At 39.2% G+C, this 22,752-nt stretch overlaps 1 protein-coding gene and 1 pseudogene across 4 annotated transcripts in view; one reads left to right on the plus strand and one right to left on the minus strand.

Annotated features, from left to right (window-relative positions):
- Positions 1–22,752, minus strand: part of MAP4 (microtubule associated protein 4) — a 205,785-nt gene that overhangs the window by 146,705 nt on the left and 36,328 nt on the right. The gene's annotated exons all lie outside the window — the stretch shown is intronic.
- Positions 8,260–8,521, plus strand: LOC138385831 (small ribosomal subunit protein eS27-like; annotated as a pseudogene).

The following is a 22,752-nucleotide window of genomic DNA, read 5'->3' on the forward strand; positions in this document are numbered from 1 at the left end:
GATAAATGCTCATATTATATAGCACTCAAATACAAAGTTTTCTCTAAAAAAATGGACAATCTACACAAAACAAGAATTCAGACTGACTTTAAGGACAGAGGTATGATTCTTACTAAATCACAATTACATCAAGATGATTTATCTCAAAGACAATGCCAAGAACCAAATGACCATATGTTTACAAAAAATGCTACAGCTGATCTATGAGTATTAAGTTAATCATTAACTTGTATTCTTAAAGTATATGAAAAATTTATTTCTCTTATCTTTAAGATTTTTCTAGAAGAATCTTAATCTTCCTATAAAAGCACCTGCTAGATAAAAAGTAATGTGAAATCAAAGGAGGAAGTAACGGTCTTTCCTTATCCCTGTAGACTGAATTCCAGAACATAGTTTTTCAGATTTCAGTGTTGCTGTTAGAGTAATTAGTACAAGTCATTCTGTGATCTTGGGCAGCTGACTTTAAGCAATGAACATCAAAGACATCACTACACCCATACCAAAACTGTCACCAATTGATTAGTTCAAACTAAAGACAATGAAATAAATCAAATTTTAAAAATGTTCTCCTTAACTAATACTGTCACTGTCAGCTTTACTATTTCCACCCATCATCACAACTATTCCCCCCAAACCCCACCTTATCAACACTGCTTTCATCACATTAGAATTAGTTTACCATTTACTTGAAAAAACAGAAACTTAATGCATTAATATGTGCACAATTTGCCAGATAAAGACTGGGAGGCAGCAAGTATGCCAAGAGTTCAGGAAAGCAGGTAAGAATCCTCTGTGGCGGCCGGGCGCGGTGGCTCACGCCTGTAATCCTAGCACTCTGGGAGGCCGAGGTGGGCGGATCGTTTGAACTCAGGAGTTCGAGACCAGCCTGAGCAAGAGCGAGACCCCATCTCTACTAAAAATAGAAAGAAATTATATGGACAGCTAAAAATATATATAGAAAAAATTAGCCGGGCATGGTGGCGCATGCCTGTAGTACCAGCTACTCGGGAGGCTGAGACAGGAGGATCCTTTGAGCTCAGGAGTTTGAGGTTGCTGTGAGCTAGGCTGACGCCACGGCACTCACTCTAGCCTGGGCAACAGAGTGAGACTCTGTCTCAACAAAAAAAAAAAAAAAAAAAAACAGAATCCTCTGTGGCCTAGAAGAAACTACATCTAGAGAAAACATAATGGTCTCCTCCATTACTAAAGCACTTAGACTGGTTAGACTTCCTGATGTCCTCAAGCCATAAATGGTCATTGTTTTACAGTCCAAGTGAAATATATGTGTAAATATATAAAATAATAAAGAGTAAGGGAGAACCTTAAATTCTCCAGTTTACTGTCATATTTTACAACTCAGAAAAGTGAGATTCAAAGAGGTTTCCCCTTGCCCAGTGGCATTCAGCTAATTAGCAAAACTATAATCAGAACCAAGGTGTCCTAACTCCCACCCAGCCCCTCTCCTCAAGATCAGTACTTGCTGAAACTACAAGAGAAGCACTGGTTCAGGGTGTGAACCTAGGTCAAACAGTGGCGATCTTAAGTCAAACAGGGGCCTCAGTGCAGTGGCCTACATAGTGATTTTTGGTTTTGTTTTCATTTTTTTTTCCCCTGCCCACCCACCCTCTGTTTTCGTTTTCTATGGACCCCATCTGACTGGAGCCTACACAGTGTTTTGAAAAACTGTGCCAATATCTCCAAAATCAGGAATTTTTGAATGAAAATAGATTTACAGCTTCTTTTTAAAAATCAGAAGATCACACTATGATCATGCATTCCCACTTAGCAATAAAATACTGGAGCTGAGAAGTACCTGCCTTCTGTAGACACTCATTCACACAATGTACGCAGCATCGTCTCTTATTTCAGGCCAGCTTCACTCATTCACTTTAACTGCCAGTGTGTTGTAGGAGTTTAAGTAAGAGACTATTGCACTGGAGCTATTTAAATCATTATCAACTCTAAATATTTCCTAATGGCAGTAGAATCTTGGCTATGTTTCAGCGGCTTGGTTTATTTAAATCACAAAGTCAGCAGAGAGGAAAGATGGGAGAGGGAGAGAAAAGAAAAAACATACACTATGAAACCAGTGGCGATTCCTTTAGAGCATTATCAGAACCTGATTCACACATCCAAAATGTCTTACTTCCATAGGAAGCAATAACGACTAACAAACTCCTCTTTCAGAGTTTAGTCAACGACATGAAACGCCCTGCCCTGACGCCTCTGCTTTATGAAAAGAGCAAGAATGCATACTCATTCCTATGGGTATAATCTGAAGGGTTTAAAATTCTATGTATTATAGCTACAGACAATTAGTGTAATAGAGATTTTACATATTTTAAGATCTAGTGCTAGTACCAATAAAACTGTAGTAAAAGGACGTAGGCAGAAAAGATAAAAAAGAATGGGAGAAAGAAGTCTAAATTAGGAACAAGCCTAAACTTTTTTTTTTTTTTTTTTGAGACAAAGTCTCCCTCTGGCCCCGGGTAGAGTGCAGTGGCATCATCACAGCTCACTGCAACCTCAAACTCCTGGGCTCAAGCGATCCTCCTGCCTCAGCCTCCTGAGTAGCTGGGGTTACAGGTGTGCCCCCAAGCCTGGCTTATTTTTCTCTTCCTATTAGAGATGGAGTCTCGCCCTTGCTCAGTCTGATTTTGAACTCCTCAGCTCAAGCAATCCTCCAGCCTTGGCCTCCCAGAGTGCTAGGATTACAGGAATGAGACACCTTGCCAGGCTCCCTAAACTTTTTTTCACCCTTAAATATGACATTTCCATCCCTTTCAAACATAAATAAAGTTTAATTAAAATCTTTAGGCCTATAATCCCAGCACTTTGGGAAGCCATTGTGGGAGGATCTCTTGAGGTCAGCCTGGGCAACACAGCAAGACCCCATCTCTAAAGCCAGATGTGATGGCACATACCGGTAGTCCCAGCTACTTGGCAGGCTGAGACAGGAGGATCACTTGAGCACAGGAGTTCAAGGCTACAGTGAGCTATGATCATGCCACTGCACTCCAGCCTGGACAACAGAGCAAGACCCTATCTCTGAAAAAAAAAAATCTTTAGCGGACACCGCAGTAAGCAACAAGCATACCTAGCACCCAGATCTTGGTTTCTAATACCATTCTCTGATAAAAGGAACCAGGCATCTTTGAAGAAATGACTAATTCTAGGACTGAGGCAGGAAATATTCAAGATGAGCCTGAAGCATCTCGTTATGCCAGAAAGTTAGGAAGTGGGGGAAAAAATTGATGGGGATAAGTTAAAGGGACATAGGAGACAACTGAAAGAGCTTCTAATTCTAATGACCAAAGCTGGAATAATTTGAGCAAGAAAATAAAGTAGTCTTGGACCATAACTCAAGGTATAAATAAGTATTCGTGAGTCCATACTGATATAAATAAATGAATAAATGAGGGAGAAAAAAGCAAATCTCCCATGAAGAATGCCAAATAATTAATGTAGATACTCCACTTTTAGGAGGTAGAACATAATCCTTCATTCTTTAAGTGTGGGTAGCACACAGTGACCTCCTTACAAAGAGTATAATATGGACATGGAGAGAAAGAGAAACCTGACAAACACTACCTAAACCGGGTGATCCAGATTAACAACAACAGTGGTAAGTCATGTTGACACTATGTACCCTTGATAAAATGTGATAAGAGTGGCACTATATTTCTGTGATCATTCTAAAAACCATAACCCCCATCTAATCATTAAAAAAATCAGGCAAATCCCATCTGAAGGACATTCTGTAAAACACCGTGCTCCTCAAAACTGTTAAGATCATCAAAAACAAGGAAAGTCTTGAGAAATTGTCACAATCAAGAGAAGCCTAAGCATGACAACTAAACGCAATGTGGTATCCTATATGAGATCCTAGAGCAAATAAAGGTCATTAGGTAAAAATTAAGGAAATCTAAATAAACTATGGACTTCAGTTAATAATAATGTATGAGAGTTGATTAATTGTAACAAATATGCCATACTAATGTAAGATGTTAATAATAGAGGAAACTGGGTGTGGGATATATGGGAACTCTTTGTATTATCTTCACTTTCCTATAAATCTAAATATATCCTAAAATAAAAAATAACTTTTAATCTTTAGATTGACAAGTTTTCATAAAAAGAAAATCATGTATTAATTATAAACTGTCTTTATTTCTGAACATAGTCAGAATATGCATTTCTAAATGGTCAGAGAGTTTGCTCTATGGTTATAATCAAGCACTTGATGGCTAATGCCATTTCAGTATTTAACATTGTGTAACCATGAAAAAACATATCTGGGTCTTATTTACAGAAATTTCTTAAATACAGAAAAATGTAAATTGTGCACAATATATTACCAATTTGCCCCAGGGAAACAGATTTAAGAAAAGGATAGTATATGATACCCTCCTTTAATATTCTAGAAACAAATCAGTATTCACTTTCAACTTAAATCTGATCCATGAGCAAAAACTATTCTCTCACACAACCTGCAATTCCCCAGAGAGACTGTATCAATAACTTCCAAGGCTCTAATCACTGCAAACTAGCTGACCCACCATTAAAGCTTCAACTCTGAAGTTCTACCACTGGTACTCCTGAAAGTCAACTTACCCTCGTTGATTCACAGAGAGACAACAGTGATCAATTCTAACAAGTACTTATTCATGTACACAGAAATAAAACAAAATAACTTAGCAACGCATGTCTAATATTTCTAACCAAATCATAAAACTTTGGAAAGGGCATTTGGATCCAACCTCTTTATTTTAAAAGTGAGAAAAGGGCCAAGGGAATTAACAAAGATACTTTGCCAAGGATGACCTTGAGTCTCAACTAGACCTAAGATTTCCTTTCTACCCTATATTCCAAATTAGGAAGCAGAGGGAAAAAATAGGAAGTATTATAGTTCTGATCATCATTTTCTTTTTTTTTTTTGAGACAGAGTCTCGCTTTGTTGCCCGGGCTACAGTGAGTGCCGTGGCGTCAGTTTAGCTCACAGCAACCTCAAACTCCTGGGCTTAAGCAATCCTACTGCCTCAGCCTCCTGAGTAGCTGGGACTACAGACATGTGCTACCATGCCCAGCTAATTTTTTCTATATATATTTTAGTTGGCCAGATAATTTCTTTCTATTTTTAGTAGAGACAGGGTCTCGCTCTTGCTCAGACTGGTCTCGAACTCCTGACCTTGAGCGATCCACCCGCCTCGGCCTCCCAGAGTGCTAAGATTACAGGCATGAGCCACCACGCCCGGCCCTGATCATCATTTTCTACACTAAGTTAGAATCCTTTAGTTCTCTCAGGGGTCAACAGGACAAGACCAGCTATATTTACCTATTAATAATAGCACCAAATAGCTATTATTTTTTAAATGACATACCTGCCTCATATGGATTTGTGTCTCCTATTTAACTCTAAATTATCACACTATGCCTCTATTGTCAATATCTATGATGTGAAGGTTGAAGCCTTGGCTAAAGCTCGTAAGTATACAATTTAATTTCATACAAACAGAAAAGTGAGTATATTAGTTTTCTTCCCAGTTATCCTTAATAATTTTTTCTTTTTTAAAATTGAGGTGAAATTTATGTAACACAGAATTAACCATTTTAAAGTATACAATTCCATGGCCTCACCATTTCTCTCCAGTTTCAAACTGTCCTTAAGAATTTTTAATTAGAGATGCACTAATCCAAATGTAGAAAAGCTACTCTGTTTTCAGTTAATTCAGTACTGAATTCAGTTAATTCAGCTAATTCATTTCAAAATGTGATGGCCTATGTCCAGGTTCCAACCTTAAGTGTATCCTGAGCCCCTTTATCCTTTCAATCTCTTTCTACACGTGGCCAGCAAGAAGGTATAGGTATTGTGCCAAGTACCTTTCACCTTCTTCTACATATCAGTAGTATCCTATCACACAGAAAACCCACACTCCTGCCCTGAACATATTCACAAAGTGAAGCTTATTGTGTGATTAGCCTATTCAGCATGCTTTTGTCTCAACAAATACTTAGAGGACATTTCACACTACGTAGAAAGGAGTTATCTCATTCCACTGACCCAACAGCCAACTTTATCAAAAAGCTTTTTGTTACAAGCTGTGATAACCCAGGAAACCAGATCTATTTTTACTGTTCTGGCAAGCAAAAGGAAAAGACGAGATCATAGGAAAAAAGCCCACACACTGACCATTTTAAAAAATCACTTATTCTACAGAGTTTTTCCCTTTCTTTGGTGTCTAGCTACAAGTGAACAAAAAGAAAGACTTTCAGAATTGTTTAATGCTAGAAAAAAAAATCACTATTGTAACAACTAAGCAGCAAACTTCATATTCTAGTCCAAACATTGAACCTATCTTGGGTCTAATTTGTAAGAAAAATAAGGATTTCTCTACAGCATCACCTCAAGAAATAGCTACATATAAACATAAAAACATTTACTGAGTGCTTAAATTCCAGAGACCATTCTAATATTAATTTTACATATATTAATTCACTTAATATATTGAACAACTCTAGGACACAGGTATCCCCATTTAAAATGAGGACACCACGGCACTTACTTAACTTACCTGAGGTTACTCAGCTAGTAAAGTGGTAGACCCCAACCCTTAGATTACCAGCAAATACTGATTCTCACAGCAATTTTTATAGCAAGCTCTAGGCAAAGCTAAAAGATTATTAAATATACTGACAAGTCAAAGGCTATATAAACACTCCTTCCTAACCCTTCTATCCATCCCCATCCATGCTGGGTCACCAGCTAGCTCCCCTCACCAACATTGCTACTGATCTGACCCTCTAATGAAATCTCTTTCAATGTCTAATGAAAAAGTGAAACTGCTGTGCATTAGAGCATCAACTCCTACTAACTTTACTCCCCCTACTTTTTAATTCTTAAGAAAAGTTGTTATTCATCATTTACCATATTTCTGGGTACTCAAAATACATGAATGTGCCTTCTGTCTACATGGCTCCAAGCAAGCAGCTGCTTGATACTGCCATGTATGAAGCTATGGCCAAATGCTTTAACATGGGGTGTGCACCTTCAGACTCTTGACTAGGCTGTTTCTTCTGCTTATGTACTTAGTACAGTCTCTGCTCTAAAACACTCAAGAAACACAAGAGCACTGTTTAATCTCTAAATTTGTGTGTGTCAGTATGCATTTGAAATCCAAATGACTGAAGGTAGCTGATGTAAACAAACGAACTTGCAGCAGGCAACAATAAGCAACAAATAACATAATATCTTCTAGTGGTGTAGACAAGTAGTCTGACATTCTAAAGGTACATGAGTAATGAGTAAGAGTGGACAAGTACATAAGTATGCTGAATCAGAAATAATTTATATCAATTCTCTCTCTTCAATCTTAAAATAATTCTCTCATGCTTAATAACTAAAATGCTATTCTTCTTCTCCGCCTTTTCAAGACTACCTCAACTACCTCCATCCCTGTGAGAGCCTCCATGACTTCCAGAGCACTCTATATGATATGTACTTCTAGTATATGGCTCTATGACATGAGCTTCTACTATACCACTTTATAATTTATGTGCCTGTTACCCTCTATAAACTGTGAGCTCGAGAGTAGTGATTTTTGGATGCTCACCCAGCAGCTATCCCAGTTCCAGAAGCATGGTAGATGCAAAAGAATGCATGAATGAGTGAGAGAAAAATATGTTACATGTCTTTATAATTCTCAGGTCTTCAATTTTTTCTTTTGATCACAACCCATGGCAAAAAATACATTTATATCATGATCCATATTCACATATAAACAAAACAGAAGTTTCATGAATCAGTACTCATTCTTACTATGGAAAATGCACTGATATCTTCTGTTCCATTCTCTTCTGGTGTTGTTTTGTTTTGTTTTGTTTTGAAGGCTGTCTGTGACCCATAATTTGAAAATTTCAGTTCTGATAAAAATGGCCAATATCTTCCAGCCTGAGAAAGAGCAAGAGCCTGTCTCTACAAAAAAAAATAGAAAAATTAGCTGGGCGTGGTTGGGTGTGCCTGTAGTCCCAGCTACTCGGGAGGCTGAGGCAGTAGGATTGCTTAAGCCCAGGAGTTTGAGGTTGCTGTGAGCTAGGCTGATGCCACGGCACTCACTCTAGCCAGGGCAACAAAGCGACACTCTGCCTCACAAAAAAAAAAAAAAATAGAGACAAGGTCTCCCTTTCGCTCAGGCTGGTCTTGAACTCCTGACCTCAAGTGATCCTCTTGCCTTGGCCTCCCAGAGTGCTAGGATTACAGGCATGAGCCACAGCGCCCAGCCAGAAAATAAACCTCTTGCAAAGAATCTCCTGCATCCCTCTCCGGAAGAAGGGCAACTTCTACAGAGCCCCAATTCCTAACTTCACGGATGTGAAATGCCCAGGATGCTATAAAATCACCACAGTCGTTAGCCATGCACATACAGTAGTTGTGTACTGGCTACTCCACTGTCACATCTGTCAGCCTAAAGAAGGAAAAGCAAGGTTTACAGAAGGATGCCCCTTTAAATGGAAGCAGCACTGAAGGAGCCCTAAATCAAGATAAGTGGGTTCCTTGGGCCTCCGGTAAATAAAAAAGGAAAAAAAAAAAAAGATGAGTGGGAAACCATCCCAATAAACACATTATAGATCACAAAAATAAATAAATAAAAGTAGTTTTCAAACTTTAATGTGGATATTTCCTGGGAAGATGGTTTAAAATAGATTACAGATTTCTATTCTCAGAATCTGATTTGGCAAATCTCGGCAGGAGCCCAGGAGTCTGTATTTCAAAGTAGTCCAAATGGTTCTGATGTAGATAAAACCATCTTATGCTTACATAACTGAAGCTTTAATCTCAAAAGTCATAGCTTGAACTCTTCTTACACTAATCTAAAGGTTAAGCAAAATATCTGCAAGAGGATTCTACCCTGCCTATAGAATGGTTTTTAATCTTAAAGTTGTTAGGCTCAACAATACTTTTATAGACTTCCTCTAAAAACAACTTGGTAAGCCAACCATTAAAATCTAACCATTCTTCTTAACTACAGCCCTTTGCACCAAGAAAACAGAAGAATGATATGAATGAAAGGCATTTCTGTTGCCAAGTCATTTGCTTTATAACTGAAAGGGCTTTTGAAAACCAGTCACACTGACCATACAAGTGACATATGTAGTCATCAGTTTGGAATCCCTAAGGACTATAGCTCAAAAACAATCACTAACAGCTCAAAGTCTAACCCCAACGTGCTTAAAAGCCATGGCTGAAATAAGGCTTTCATAAGAGCACTCTACAATACAAGCCAATAATAAGAATTTACGGTTTTATTTCTTTTTTTTAGAAAGAGGGTCTCACTCTGTCACTCAGGCTGGAATGCAGCAGTGTGATCATAGCTCTATAATCTCAACCTCCTGGGCTCCAGTGATCCTCCTGCCTCAGCCTCCCAAGTAGCTGGGACTACAGGTACATGCCACCAAGCCTCGCTATTTTTTTTTTTTTTAGTAGAGATAGGGTCTTGCTATGTTGCCCAAGTTGTTCTCAAACTCCTGGCCTCAAGCAACCCCTCTGGCCTTGGCCTCCCAAAATGCTGGGATTACAGGTATTAGCCACCATGCCCAACCCACCTTAAAGTTTTAAATTAAAAAAAATTAATATTTAAAAAGCACCAAACATTTGCAATGAACAATCCAGAAATGAAATTAAGAAAACAATTCCACTTACTATATCATCAAAAAGAATAAAATACTTAAAAATAATTTTAAGAGACAGAGTATCACTCTATCACCCACGCTAGAATGCGGTGATGCAATCATAGCTCACTACAGCATCAAACTCAAGTGAAGCAATCCTCCCTCCTGCCTCAGGTTCCTGAACAGCTGGGACTACAGCCACGCACCACCATGCCTGGTTAATTTTTTTTTTTTTTTTTTAATTTTTAGTAGAGATGAGGTCTCACTGTGTTGCTCAGGCTGGTCTCAAACTCCTGGCCTCAAGCAATCCTCCTGTCTCAGCCTCCCAAAGTGCTGAGACTATAAGCATGAGCCACCACACCTGGCCTAAAAATAAACTTAATAAAAGAAGTGTACAGTTATACTCTGAAAAATATAAAACACTGCTGAAAGAAATTAAGGAAGATCTAAACAAATGGAGAGACAGCTCAAGTTCATGGATCAAAAGACTTAACATTGTTAAGATGGAAGTACTTCCCAAACTGATCTACAGTTTCAATGAAATCCCTATCAAAATCTCAGCTAGCTTCATTGTAGAAATTAACAAACTATTCCTAAAATTCATAGGGAAATTCAAAGGATTGAGAATAGCCAAAACAATCTTGAAGTAAGAACAAAGCTAGAGGACTCACACATTCCAATTTCAGAATATACTACACAAAGCTACAATAATCAACACAATGTGGCACTAGTGTGGCATAAACATAAAGCAACAGAACAGAATAGAAAGTCCAAAAATAATCTTCATATTTACAGTCAATTAATTTGACATAGTGCCAACAGAATTTGATGGGGAAGGAACAGTCTTTTCAACAAATGGTGCTGTGACAACTGAATATCCACACACAAAACAATGAAGTTGGACCCTCAACTCACACTACACACACAAAATTAACTCAAAATGGAGCAAAGACCTACATTTAACAGCTAAAACTATAAAACTCTTAGAGGAAAATATAGGGATAAATCCTCTTGACCTTGGATTCGGCAATTATTTATTTCTTAAATATGGCACCAAAAGCACAGGTAACAAAAGAAAAAAATAAACTGGACTTCATCTAAATTAAAAACTTTCATGCTTCAAAGGACATCATCAAAAAAATGAAAAGACAGGACCTGATAAAGGGAGGTCCTGGGCGGAGGTCACGAGATTGTCTTCAGTGGAGATGGGATGATCAGAATCCCCAACTGTAGTTGAATAGTAATTGCCTGAAGCTGAGATCCCATCCTTTAAAAGCTCTGTACTTCTGCGAATGTTTGGGAAATTTGGATTTTGAGATGAGAAAGTCTACCATTTTTCCTCCTTTGCCGGCAAAGTAATACAACTTCTCTTTCTTCTCCTCCCCCCCGCCCCCCCCAAAAAAGAAAAAACACTACAAAGAATGGGAGAAAATATTTATAGTTGAGACCATTGAACAATGTGGAGGTTGGGGGCAATTACCCCTGTGGAGTTGAAAATCGTGTATATTAACTTTTGACTCTCCAAAAACTTAATTACTAATAGCCTCCTGTTGACCAGAAGCCTTACTGATAGTTGATATTTGGTATATGTATTATATACTATATTCTTAAAATAAAGTAAGCTAGAGAAAAGAGAGTTGGTCTTGCTGTTTCAGGGGTAGCAGAGGCAGAAGAAAATCTGTGTAAAGTGGACTTCCACAGTTGAAACCTATGCTGTTAAAAAAGGTCAACCGCATAAATCACACATATGATAAAGAACTTTGTGATACTATGATTATATATTTTGATTTTTGTTCAGGATTCCTGGTTCTCAGCTCCTATAAGTCTGGTTATTTCCTAAGTGACTACAGCACTAAGAACATCTTTTGTTAAAGTATTTGGCCTTTTGTTCTTGATTCCAAAAGTAGCTCCTCAAGGATAAAGATAAAAAACAGTCTTTTCACGCCTATTGTCCCAGCTACTCAGGAGGTTGAGGTGGGAGGATCACTTGAGCCCCAGAAGTTGGAAGCCACAGTGTGCTATGATCACGCTTGTAAATAGCCACCGCACTCTAGCCTGAGCATCACAGCGAGAACCCATCCCTAAAAATTAAAAAAATTTAAAAACTGGTCTTTTGTTATTTACAACAAGCCTTTCAAACACACCTGAGCTTATGTTAATAAGGTGATATGTAAAAAGCCCCTAGACCTAGGGGAACCAGCAATGTACTCAAGAGGGTTAGAACTTTCAGCCCTATACCCCACAACTTCTGGGGAGGGTGGAGTGGATAAAGGTTAAGTTGATCATCAATGGCTAATAGTTTAATCAAAGATGTCTATGTAATGAAGCTTTTATAAAAACCCAAAAGGGACAGGGTTCAGGGAACTTGTAGATAACTAAACACGTGGGGCTTTACCCATTCACATGCTGGGAGGGTGGCACACCCCAATTCACAGGGACAGAAGCTCTTGCACTTAGTATCCTGCCAGACTTTGTCCTATGTATCTCTTCAACTGGCTATTTATTATTAATATATTTGCATCCTTTAAAATATCCTTTGTAATAAACTGGTAAACATAAGTGTTTCCCTGAGTTCTGTGTGTGACACTAGCAAGTTAATCGAACCCAAGGATGGTGTCATGAGAACCCCAATTATAGCTGGCTGGTCAGAAACACAGGTAAAATAAACTGGGACTTGCAGTTGCCACTGAAGCAGAAGGAGGCAGTCTTGGGGACTGAGCCCTCAACCTGTGAGATCTGACACTATCTCTAGGCAGATAGTGTCAGAATTAAACTGAATTGCTCTTTTTTTCCTGCTGCGGCAAAGGGTTCAGTTGCCATCTGTGGAGTATGTATCTTGCCCTATAAACCTTTACCTTGCTCTTGCCTGTAATCCTATTATAATCCTCTCTCTCCTCAATAAATTTCCCCTCATGCTTGCCTTACAAAAAAGAAAAAAAAGAGTTAAACTGAATTAAAGGACACTCAGCTGGTGTCTGCTGCAGAACTGATTGCTCACTTGCTGGTGGGGAGAATCACCACACACTCTGGTGTCTGAAGCATGCTGTGAGAGTACATAGTAGTAGGAGAAACTGAGTTTGTTTTTTCCACACAGACTTGTACCTAAAATACCAAAAATTCTTGCAACTCAGTAATAAAAAGACAAACTAATTAAAAAATGGACAAAGGATCTAAATAGACATTTCTCCAAAAATAACATACAAGTGGCCAATAAGTACATTAGTCACCAGGAAAATGAAAGTCAAAACCACAATGAGATACCACATCCAGTAAGATAACTATAATCTGCAGTCCCCAACAGTCCGTGGCCTGTTAAGAACTGGGCCGCATAGCAGGAGGTGAGCTGCACGCAAGCCAGCAAAGCTTCATGTGTATTTACAGCTGCTCCCATCACTGCCTGAGCACCACCTCCTGTCAGTTCAGTGGCCATATTAGATTCTCACGGGAGCGCAAACCCTACTTTAAACTGCACATGTGAGGCTTCTAGGTTGTGCTCTCATGAGAATCTAATGCCTGATGATCTGAGGCAGAGCTGAGGCAGTGATGCTAGCACTGGGGAGCAGCTGCAAATACACATTATCATTAGCAGAGAGGTTTGACTGCATAGAGACCATAATAAATCAATTGCTTGCAGACTGATATCAAAACCCTATCAGTGAGCAGCAAGTGACAATTAAGCTGCATCTGGTGGCAGGCTGTAAGTCTGAATCCAACACTTACTTTAGTCCACATGTGGCCCACCCATTATTTTATTTACCACTTCCATCTGCACCTCTTTCCTGCACTGTGCACCTGTCTCAGTCACAGTTTCGGTAAGCCCACAAGCTAACCCTAGCAAAAATGAATAAAAAATAAAAGTCGCTGGAGAGCTTCTTTGAAAAGGGGGAAACACCCAATGATGAGACAGCAGAAGACTCTAAGACTACCAACAAAATGAAAGCTGCATTTAAAAGAAAATACCAGGAGTCCTACTTAAATTACAGGTTCATTGCAACAGGTGATTCACATTCTCCAAGCCTGCTTTGTATAATATGTGGTGACCAAGCACTCTGGGAGGCCGAGGCGGGAGGATCGTTTGAGCTCAGGAGTTCGAGACCAGCCTGAGCAAGAGTGAGACCCTGTCTCTACTGAAAATAGAAAGAAATTATATGGATAACTAAAAGTATATATAGAAAAAATAAGCCGGGCATGGTGGCGCATGCCTGTAGTCCCAGCTACTCGGGAGGCTGAGGCAGGAGGATTGCTTGAGCCCAGGAGTTTGAGGTTGCTGTGAGCTAGGTTGACACCACGGCACTGTGGCCCAGGCAATACAGTGAGACTCTGTCTTAAAAAAAAAAAAAAAAAAAAAATATGTGGTGACCAGCTATCCAACGAAGCCTTGAAATCTTCAAAACTGCTTCGCCACATGGAGACTAAGCACCCTGCATTAAAAGACAAGCCTCCGGAGTTTTTCAAAAGAAAAAAATGTGAACACGAAGAACAGAAGCAATTACTGAAGGCCGCCACTTCATCAAATGTGTCTGCACGGAGAGCATCATTCTTAGTGGCTAACTGCATTGCTAAAGCTAAGAAGCCCTTTACCAGTGGTGAAGAGTTGATCCTGCCTGCTGCTAAGGACATTTGCCATGAACTTTTAGGAGAGGCCGCAGTTCAAAAGGTGGCCTGTGTTCCTCTTTCGGTTAAGCACCATAACTAGATGAACAGATGAAATAGCAGAGGATATTGAGGCACAATTGTTATAGAGAATTAATGAGTCACCATAGTACGCCATATAGGTTGACAAGTCTACCGATGTTGACAACAGCCAACAATGCTAGTTTCTGTGCAATATATTTTTCAGGAGGATGTGCATGAGGAAGCGTTATGCGTACTTTTGTTAACAACCAACACCACAGCTGCAGAACTATTCAAGTCTTTGAATGATTACATATCAGGAAAACTGAATTGGTCATTTTGTATTGGTATATGCATGGATGGAGTGGCTGTCATGACTGGACAGCTTTCTGGTTTATGGTTTCACCGCTCTGGTCAAGGAGGTCACTTCTGAATGTGAGTCTATGCACTGTGTCATCCGTGCAGGAATGCTAGCTAGCTGAAAAATGTCACCTGAACTAAACATTTTGCAGGATGTGATTAAAATTATCAACCAAATTAATGTACAGGACCTTAACTCACATCATCATCGTGCAGCTCTGTGAGGTGATGAATGCAGAGCACACACGTCTTCTCTAATACACAAAAGTGAGATGGCTTCCTAAAGGTAGATCATTGGCCAGAGTTTTTGAGTTACAAGATTTCTTTTAGAAAATCCAGAGATTTCTTTTAGAAACACAGTCACCACTGGTAACACATTTCAATGACATAGAATGGGTCACAAAACTTGCTTATTTGTGTGACATGCTCAACCTGTTCAACGAACTCAATCTATCACTTCAGGGGAGAATGACAACTGTTTTCAAGGTGGCAGATAAAGTGGCTGCATTCAAAGCCAAACTGGAATTATGGGGGTGATGAGTGAACAATGGTATTTTTGACATGTTTCAAACATTTTAAAAGAGACTGAGCCAGGGCCTTCTTTCTCCCAGCTGGTGCATGAGCACCTATCTAAGCTTTCAAAAGAATTTGAGCATTATTTCCCAACCACAAAAGACTCCTGAACTAGGAAGGAATGGATTCTCAACACATTTGTGAATAAACCAGATGAATCGACTTTGTCCGTGCTAGAAGAGGATCAACTGCTTGAGAATGCAAACGCCTTAAAAGTATGTTTAAGACAACTTCAAATCTCTGTATGTTCTGGATTAAAGTCAAAGCAGAATACCCTGAGATTGCCACAAAAGCACTGAAAAGCCTGCTTCCACTTTTAACACCCTATCTTTGTGAAGCAGAGTCTTCTGCAGTGACAGTAACCAAAACGAAATTACGGAGTAATACTGGACATAAGTAACATACTTCTGGTGTCACTGTCTCCCATTACCCCCAGATGGGACCATATAGTTGCAGGAAAACAAGCTCAGGGTTCCCATTGATTGTGCATTATGGTGAGTTGTATAATTATTTCATTATATATTACAATGTAATGATAATAGAAATAAAGTGCATAATAAATGTAATGCACTTGAATCATCCCAAAACCATCCTCCCAACCTCCGCCCCAGTTCATGGAAAAATGGTCTTCCATGAAACTGGTTTCTCTGGTGCCAAAAAGGTTGGGGATGACAATAATCAAAAAGACAGATAACAAATATTTTTGAAGATGGAGAGGAAACTGGAACCCTCATATACTGCTAATGGGAACATAAAATGGTGCAGCTACTTAAAACTACATTCTGACAATTCCTCAAAAAGTTAAACATAGAGTTACCATATAAAAGTGGAAATAATCCAAATGTCCATTAACAAAAATGAAGGCTCACACTTATAATACTAGCACTTTGGGAGGCCGAGGAGGGAAGACTGCTTGAGGTCAGGAGTTTGAGACTAGCCTGAGCAAAAGTGAGACCCAGAAAAATTAGCTGGACATGGTGGGGTATGTCTGTAGTCCCAGCTACTTGGGAGGCTAAGGCAGGATGATCGCTTGAGCCCAGGAGTTTGAGGTTACAGGGAGCTGTGATGACATCACTGCACTCTAACTGGGGCAACAGAGGGAGACCCTATCTCAAAACAGACAAACAACAAAAAACCCATGAACAAATGGATAAACAAAATAACATATATCCTTGTTGTGAAATGTTATTCAGCCATAAAAAGGAATGAAGTACTAATACATTCTACAAGATAGATGAACCCTGAAAACATTATGCTAAATAAAAGCCAGTCACACACCAAAAAAAACCATCTATATAAAATATCCAGAATAGGTAAATGCATAGAAAGAAAGTAGATTTGTGGTTGCCTAGGGCTTGACATGATTAGGGTATTAGGGGATAATCCTTAAAGAATATGAGGTTTCTTCTGGGGATCATGAAAATGTTATAAAATTGATTGTAGTAATGGTGCCCATATTTGAATATACCAAATACCACTGAACTATACACTTTAAATGGGTGAATTGTATGGTATGTGAAATATATCTCAATAAAACTGTTACCAAAAAAAAAAGAGAAAGAGATAGCACCAAGCACATTAAACAAATATCTTCCTTCCCATGAGATACTTAATACCAGCTTCAAGGATATTTCCTTTCTTGCATTATTATTATTATTATTATTATTTTGAGACAGAGTCTTGCTCTGTTGCCCGGGCTAGAGTGAGTGCCGTGGCGTCAGCCTAGCTCACTGCAACCTCAAACTCCTGGGCTCAAGAACTCCTTCTGCCTCAGCCTCCCGAGTAGCTAGACTATAGGCATGTACCACCATGCCTGGCTAATTTTTCTATTTTTAGTAGAGACAGGGTCTCTCTCTTGCTCAGGCTGGGCTCGAACTCTTGAGCTCAAGCGATCCTCCCGCCTTGGCCTCCCAGAATGCTAGAATTACAGGCTTGAGCCACCGCACCCAGCCCAGTACAATTATTTTTTTAAAGCAAAGCTTGCCAAAAGAAACACGATTTGTTGTAGATGCATATACAAACTTCTGCAAGAAAAGGCCAGTTAAAGGGTGCTACTAGCAGCTGAGGAGAAAAACTAAGCTTTCAACAATTAAGTACTTCATTTTACACGATAGTGTGAAACTGTAAAAGTGACAATGCAGGCAAAGTGATCATAATCATTAATGGGGAAAAAATACACTTGTTCTGTGATCTTTAAAATTTTTTGTTGAAACATTAAAAACTCTGTCAGTTATAATTGTATAGGAAAATGAAAAGAACAGGAAAACTAATATTTACTACACTAGAGAACATTAGAAATATTGAAAATCATAGTGTTTAATTTCTTTGTAAACTTATCAGGAGTAGTTTCAATGGTGCTTACCTTCTTATCATATAATTTATGATATGAAGTAGACATATTTTCTATGTCTTAGCAAACTGTCACTCTAAGTTTCAAATAGCTTCCAACACTTTATGTTTTGTACTCTCAAAGATATTCTTTGACACTGAGAATATTTGACTTTCGGAGAACATGTCACAGAGTATCTTTGAGAGGTCTTTTAGTTTCTTGCCAGCATCACCTCCTCTGGGACATCTTCACCAAACCACTTTACTCATTTATGCAGATAAAGCTCACCTTCACTAAGTTCCTTTGGCTGCATACCCAGAGTCTTTTGAATGGTGGCAGCAATGACATTCCCACAGTGAGCTATTTCTTCTATAACTCCAATTATGTTCAATTTGAATTTCACTTTCAGTGTTGTTACTTTTTGGTTCTTTGCTGCACTTTCATCTTTGTTGACCAGTTCCCTCTTTCAATTTTCCATTTTTGTAAACTGTCACATAGGTTTATCACTGAGAGAAGAGGAGGCAACATAACTGCATGCTTTGCTATCTGTACATGAACAAAGTAACGGATGCACAATCAATCACAGACAGACTTGACAAAAGAGACATGTTTGGTCACTGATCTGATATTGATGCACACTTGTTATGTAGTGATTTATAGATGGAAAAGCTGGTATTGAATTTTGTGCTTTATGCAATTACTCAGAGTTGATATAATATGTAAAACTGAACCATGTTATTAGGGAATTGATATTATTTAACTAAATCATGGTAAGTGAAATTTGTGCATATGGGAACCACACAAAGCAAGGACTCTTTGTGTATCAAATCACAGAATCATGGCCCTTAAAAGATGCCTGCAAGATAATCTAATCTAAGCATAGAGTGTATGTGGGCCCTTGATGTAGATATCAGTGACCATCTACTTCCTGCTTAACCATTTCAAATGATGCACATTACCTCACAGGGTGACTTTTCCACTGCTGAACAGCTCTAATGGTCAGAAAAATAGGCTGGGCACGGTGGCTCATGCCTGTAATCCTAGCACTCTGGGAGGCCGAGGCGGGTAGATCATTTGAGCTCAGGAGTTCAAGACCAGCCTGAGCAAGAGTGAGACCCCCGTCTCTACTAAAAAAAAAAAAAGAAAGAAATTATATGGACAACTAAAATATATATAGAGAGAGAGAGAGAGAGAGCGAGAGAGAGAGAGAGAGAGAGAAAATTAGCTGGGCATGGTGGCACATGCCTGTAGTCCCAGCTACTTGGGAGGCTGAGGCAGGAGGATTGTTTGAGCCCAGGAGTTTGAGGTTGCTATCAGCTAGGCTGACGCCACGGAACTCTAGCCTGGGCAACAGAGTGAGACACTGACTCAAAAAAAAGAAAAAGAAAAAACAAAAAAAGAAAACTAAAGTCCTCAAATTAGCATAATGGTCAAGAGCACAGTTTCTTCAATCAGACTGCTTCTACTTGACATCTCAACCTGGCTTTTCCTCTGTTGAGCTAGGTAAACTTGGGCAAGTTATATAATGTTTCCATGACTGTTTACTCATCTGTAAAACAAAAATGCTAAGACCTGAAATTGTGAAGTTACTTGGAAGGTTAAATGAGACAATCCATGGGAGTACTTATTATTTCTAGCACATAGCAAGTGTTCAGTAAATGATAAACTGTATAACTAATCATATTACAATCATCATCTATAGAGTGCTTAGTCTTCCTTATCCATCACAGTGTGCCTTGGTCCAAACCCTCTCCTCACCTAGACTGTGTACTAGACTCTTGACTGAACTCTTTGACAGACTTTCACCCATCTCCCTATATGGTCACCAGAATTATCTCCCTAAAAATAAAATCTGACTTCCTTCCCTTTCCCAAACAATTCAGCCTAAAGCCATTAGGTAGGGAAGACAGGGCAGAGCAAAGTCAGAATGCTTGTTTAGGGGTGGGGAGGGAGCCATGGTGGCAAGGTGTCAAATACCAAGCAGATGAAGAGAGAATTCATGTGGTGAAGTGGCCTGGCCCAACTTACATAACTGAAAAGGAGGCAGAAAATGACTACCATTTTAAAAGCGAAAAGGAAACTGACAAACTGAGGAAACATAAATAATAGTGGGGGGGGGGGGAATTAGGCTCAACTTTAAAAAAGAAACCAACCTTACAGCAAGTATATATAATGACAATACACAACACAGAGATTCTTATTTTAACACAATGAGTTACCCTAATTCCTTACAAAAAGGTTGATGTTATGGTGTTCATTGACTTTATTTTTCAGTGTCAATTTTCACTGCATTCACTTTCAAAATAAAATTTTATTTGGAATGGTGGTCTCTCATGACCTTGTCAACAAAAGGTAACTTCTAGTGAAGCCTGATCATCAGGTACACAAATATTTGGTATCTGAAAAAATGCTGGGTCTTCAAAAACACATCCCTGGTTTCCCTGTCTCTTAAAAACAGAGAAAAAGTAAAGTACAGAAGATAAAAGGATGAAAGAGAAAATAAAACGACAAGAATAAGGAAGAAAGCAGACAATATTAACTCTGAAACTAAAAGGGGTTGAAAGCTGCTCCTGATGCTGTAAACTGATCATGATGCACACTGATAATCTCCCATTACACCAACATAAGGAAGCCATAGACAATGGACCAAGCCATCACCTTTCTTGTATTACAATCTCATGTACTTGGCTTTGGATGTTGCACCTCCTAACCACACCTGATAAAAGTAGCACCACGTATACGGTAACATCTAATATTTAAGAATTAAGTAAAAGCCTGAAAAGAATTACCAGAAAAAGCTGCATGGCACTGTGCAAAGAACACACACTTTATCATCGGATAGATCTAGATTTGAATTTACCTTTCTACTGTCAATGCAACCTTGCGTTCTTTTTTTTTTTTTTTTTTTTTTTTTTTTTGAGACAGGGTGTCGCTTTGTTGCCCTGGCTAGAATGAGTGCCGTGGCGTCAGCCTAGCTCACAGCAACCTCAAACTCCTCGGCTTAAGCAATCCTACTGCCTCAGCCTCCCGAGTAGCTGGGACTACAGGCATGCACCACCATGCCCGGCTAAATTTTTTCTATATAGATTTTTTTTTTTTAGTTGGCCGTATAATTTCTTTCTATTTTTAGTAGAGACGGGGTCTCGCTCTTGCTCAGGCTGGTCTTGAACTCCTGACCTCAAGCGATCCACCCGCCTCGGCCTCCCAGAGTGCTAGGATTACAGGCGTGAGCCACCGCGCCCGGCCCCAACCTTGCGTTCTTATCTTCTCTGATCTCCATCATCCCCAGTTTTATAGATAAGGAAAATGCCTACATAGAAAAATTACTGTGAGGACTGAATGAAACAGTATATAAAACACCCAGTACTAGCACACCTCAGACCAGCCAAAAGTATATCACAAAACCTCTGAATGAATTTTATACACACATATACAAAAACTCTCAAAACCCACTTACATTAAACTCAATTCTATTATCTGGTTTCCTAAGCTACAGCAGTTTAGAAGCAAAAAAATTAGAAAAGAGAAATTTCCCACAATAAAGTACAGAGGCAGAAGTAGTATAAAGTAAGCCCTCAAAATCATAGTCATTTGAGGAGCTAAGGGGTAAAACCAACACACTTGACCAAGCCTGAAGGATGTGATTCCATATTACAGTCTATCAAAGATAATCCCTTCCTAAATATGAATTCTTTTATGTATACTTCAATTATATATAGATCATATTTAATAAAAAAGATTCAGGCCGGGCGCGGTGGCTCACGCCTGTAATCCTAGCACTCTGGGAGGCCGAGGCGGGCGGATCACTGGAGCTCAGGAGTTCGAGACCAGCCTGAGCAAGAGTGAGACCCCGTCTCTACTAAAAAATAGAAAGAAATTATCTGGCCAACTAAAAATATATATAGAAAAAATTAGCCGGGCATGGTGGCGCATGCTTGTAGTCCCAGCTACTTGGGAGGCTGAGGCAGCAGGATTGCTTAAGCCCAGGAGTTTGAGGTTGCTGTGAGCTAGGCTGACGCCACGGCACTCACTCTAGCCCGGGCAACAGAGCGAGACTCTGTCTCAAAAAAAAAAAAAAAAAAAAAAAAAAAGATTCAGCTTAAGCATAAGAAATTCTCAAGTCACTCCTACTGGGATATTTAAAAACAGGGAACTGGACAACTGGGAAAACAGCATGGACAGCGTGGCAGAAGTCCTACTGTAATGCGTTCTTAGAAGAGATGAGATAGATGGCTATGGAATTGTACTTATACAGGAGCAAGAGGTGAATAAATACGGGCTGACAATGCCATATCAGTATTACTACCTTCCTTTGAACACAAAATTAGTATGGGTCACAACCCTTATGTGTTAGGTGGGGAAAGTTGAAACATTATTTCATTCTGGGATACTCCACATGTAGATTCAATCAGTAACAGGTTTTTTTTTTTTTTTGGACACTCGTTCTCACTCTGTTGCCCACGTTAGAGTACAGTGGCATCATCATAGCTCACTACACCCTCAAACTCCTGGGCTCCAGCAATCCTCCTGTCTCAGCCTCCAGAGTATCTGGGACTACAAATGCATGCCACCACACCTTGCTAATTTTTCTATTGTTTTGTAGAGATGGGATGTTGCTATGTTGCTCAGGGTGGTCTTGAACTCCTGACCTCAAGTGACTCTCTCACCTCAGCTTCCCAAAGTGCTGGGATTACAGGCCTCAGTCACCATGCCCGGCCTAGTGAAATGTTTAATTTATGCTTTTTTCATCTCAAGAATCAGTTATCCTGCACTCCTCTGTCAATTTGATCCAGGATAGAACATAGAAGGTAAGAATCAATTCTGAGTAAAAAAACAATGTAAAAAGGCAATCTGAGCAACATGGCAAGACCCTATCTCTACAAAAAAATTTTTAAAAATTAAGCCAGGTGTGGTAGTATGCACCTGCAGTCCCAACTACTTGGGAGGCTGAGGCAGGAGAATCACTTGAGCCCAGGAATTGGAGGTTGCAGTGAACTATGATAACACCACTGAACTCTAGCCTGAGCAACAGAGCAAGACTGTGTAGCAAAAAAAAAAAAAAAACACCAAGTCTTAGTGTACACACGTGCAATAAAAACAAAACACTGAAAGTTTAAATACAAATACAATTGCAAGTACAAAATTTAACTTAACTCACAAAATTATGAACTTAAGGTATCTGAAGTCTTCTTTATTTGATATGCTATCTG

Source organism: Eulemur rufifrons, chromosome 7 (genome assembly GCF_041146395.1).
Source record: "Eulemur rufifrons isolate Redbay chromosome 7, OSU_ERuf_1, whole genome shotgun sequence".
Classification (NCBI taxonomy): domain Eukaryota; kingdom Metazoa; phylum Chordata; class Mammalia; order Primates; family Lemuridae; genus Eulemur; species Eulemur rufifrons.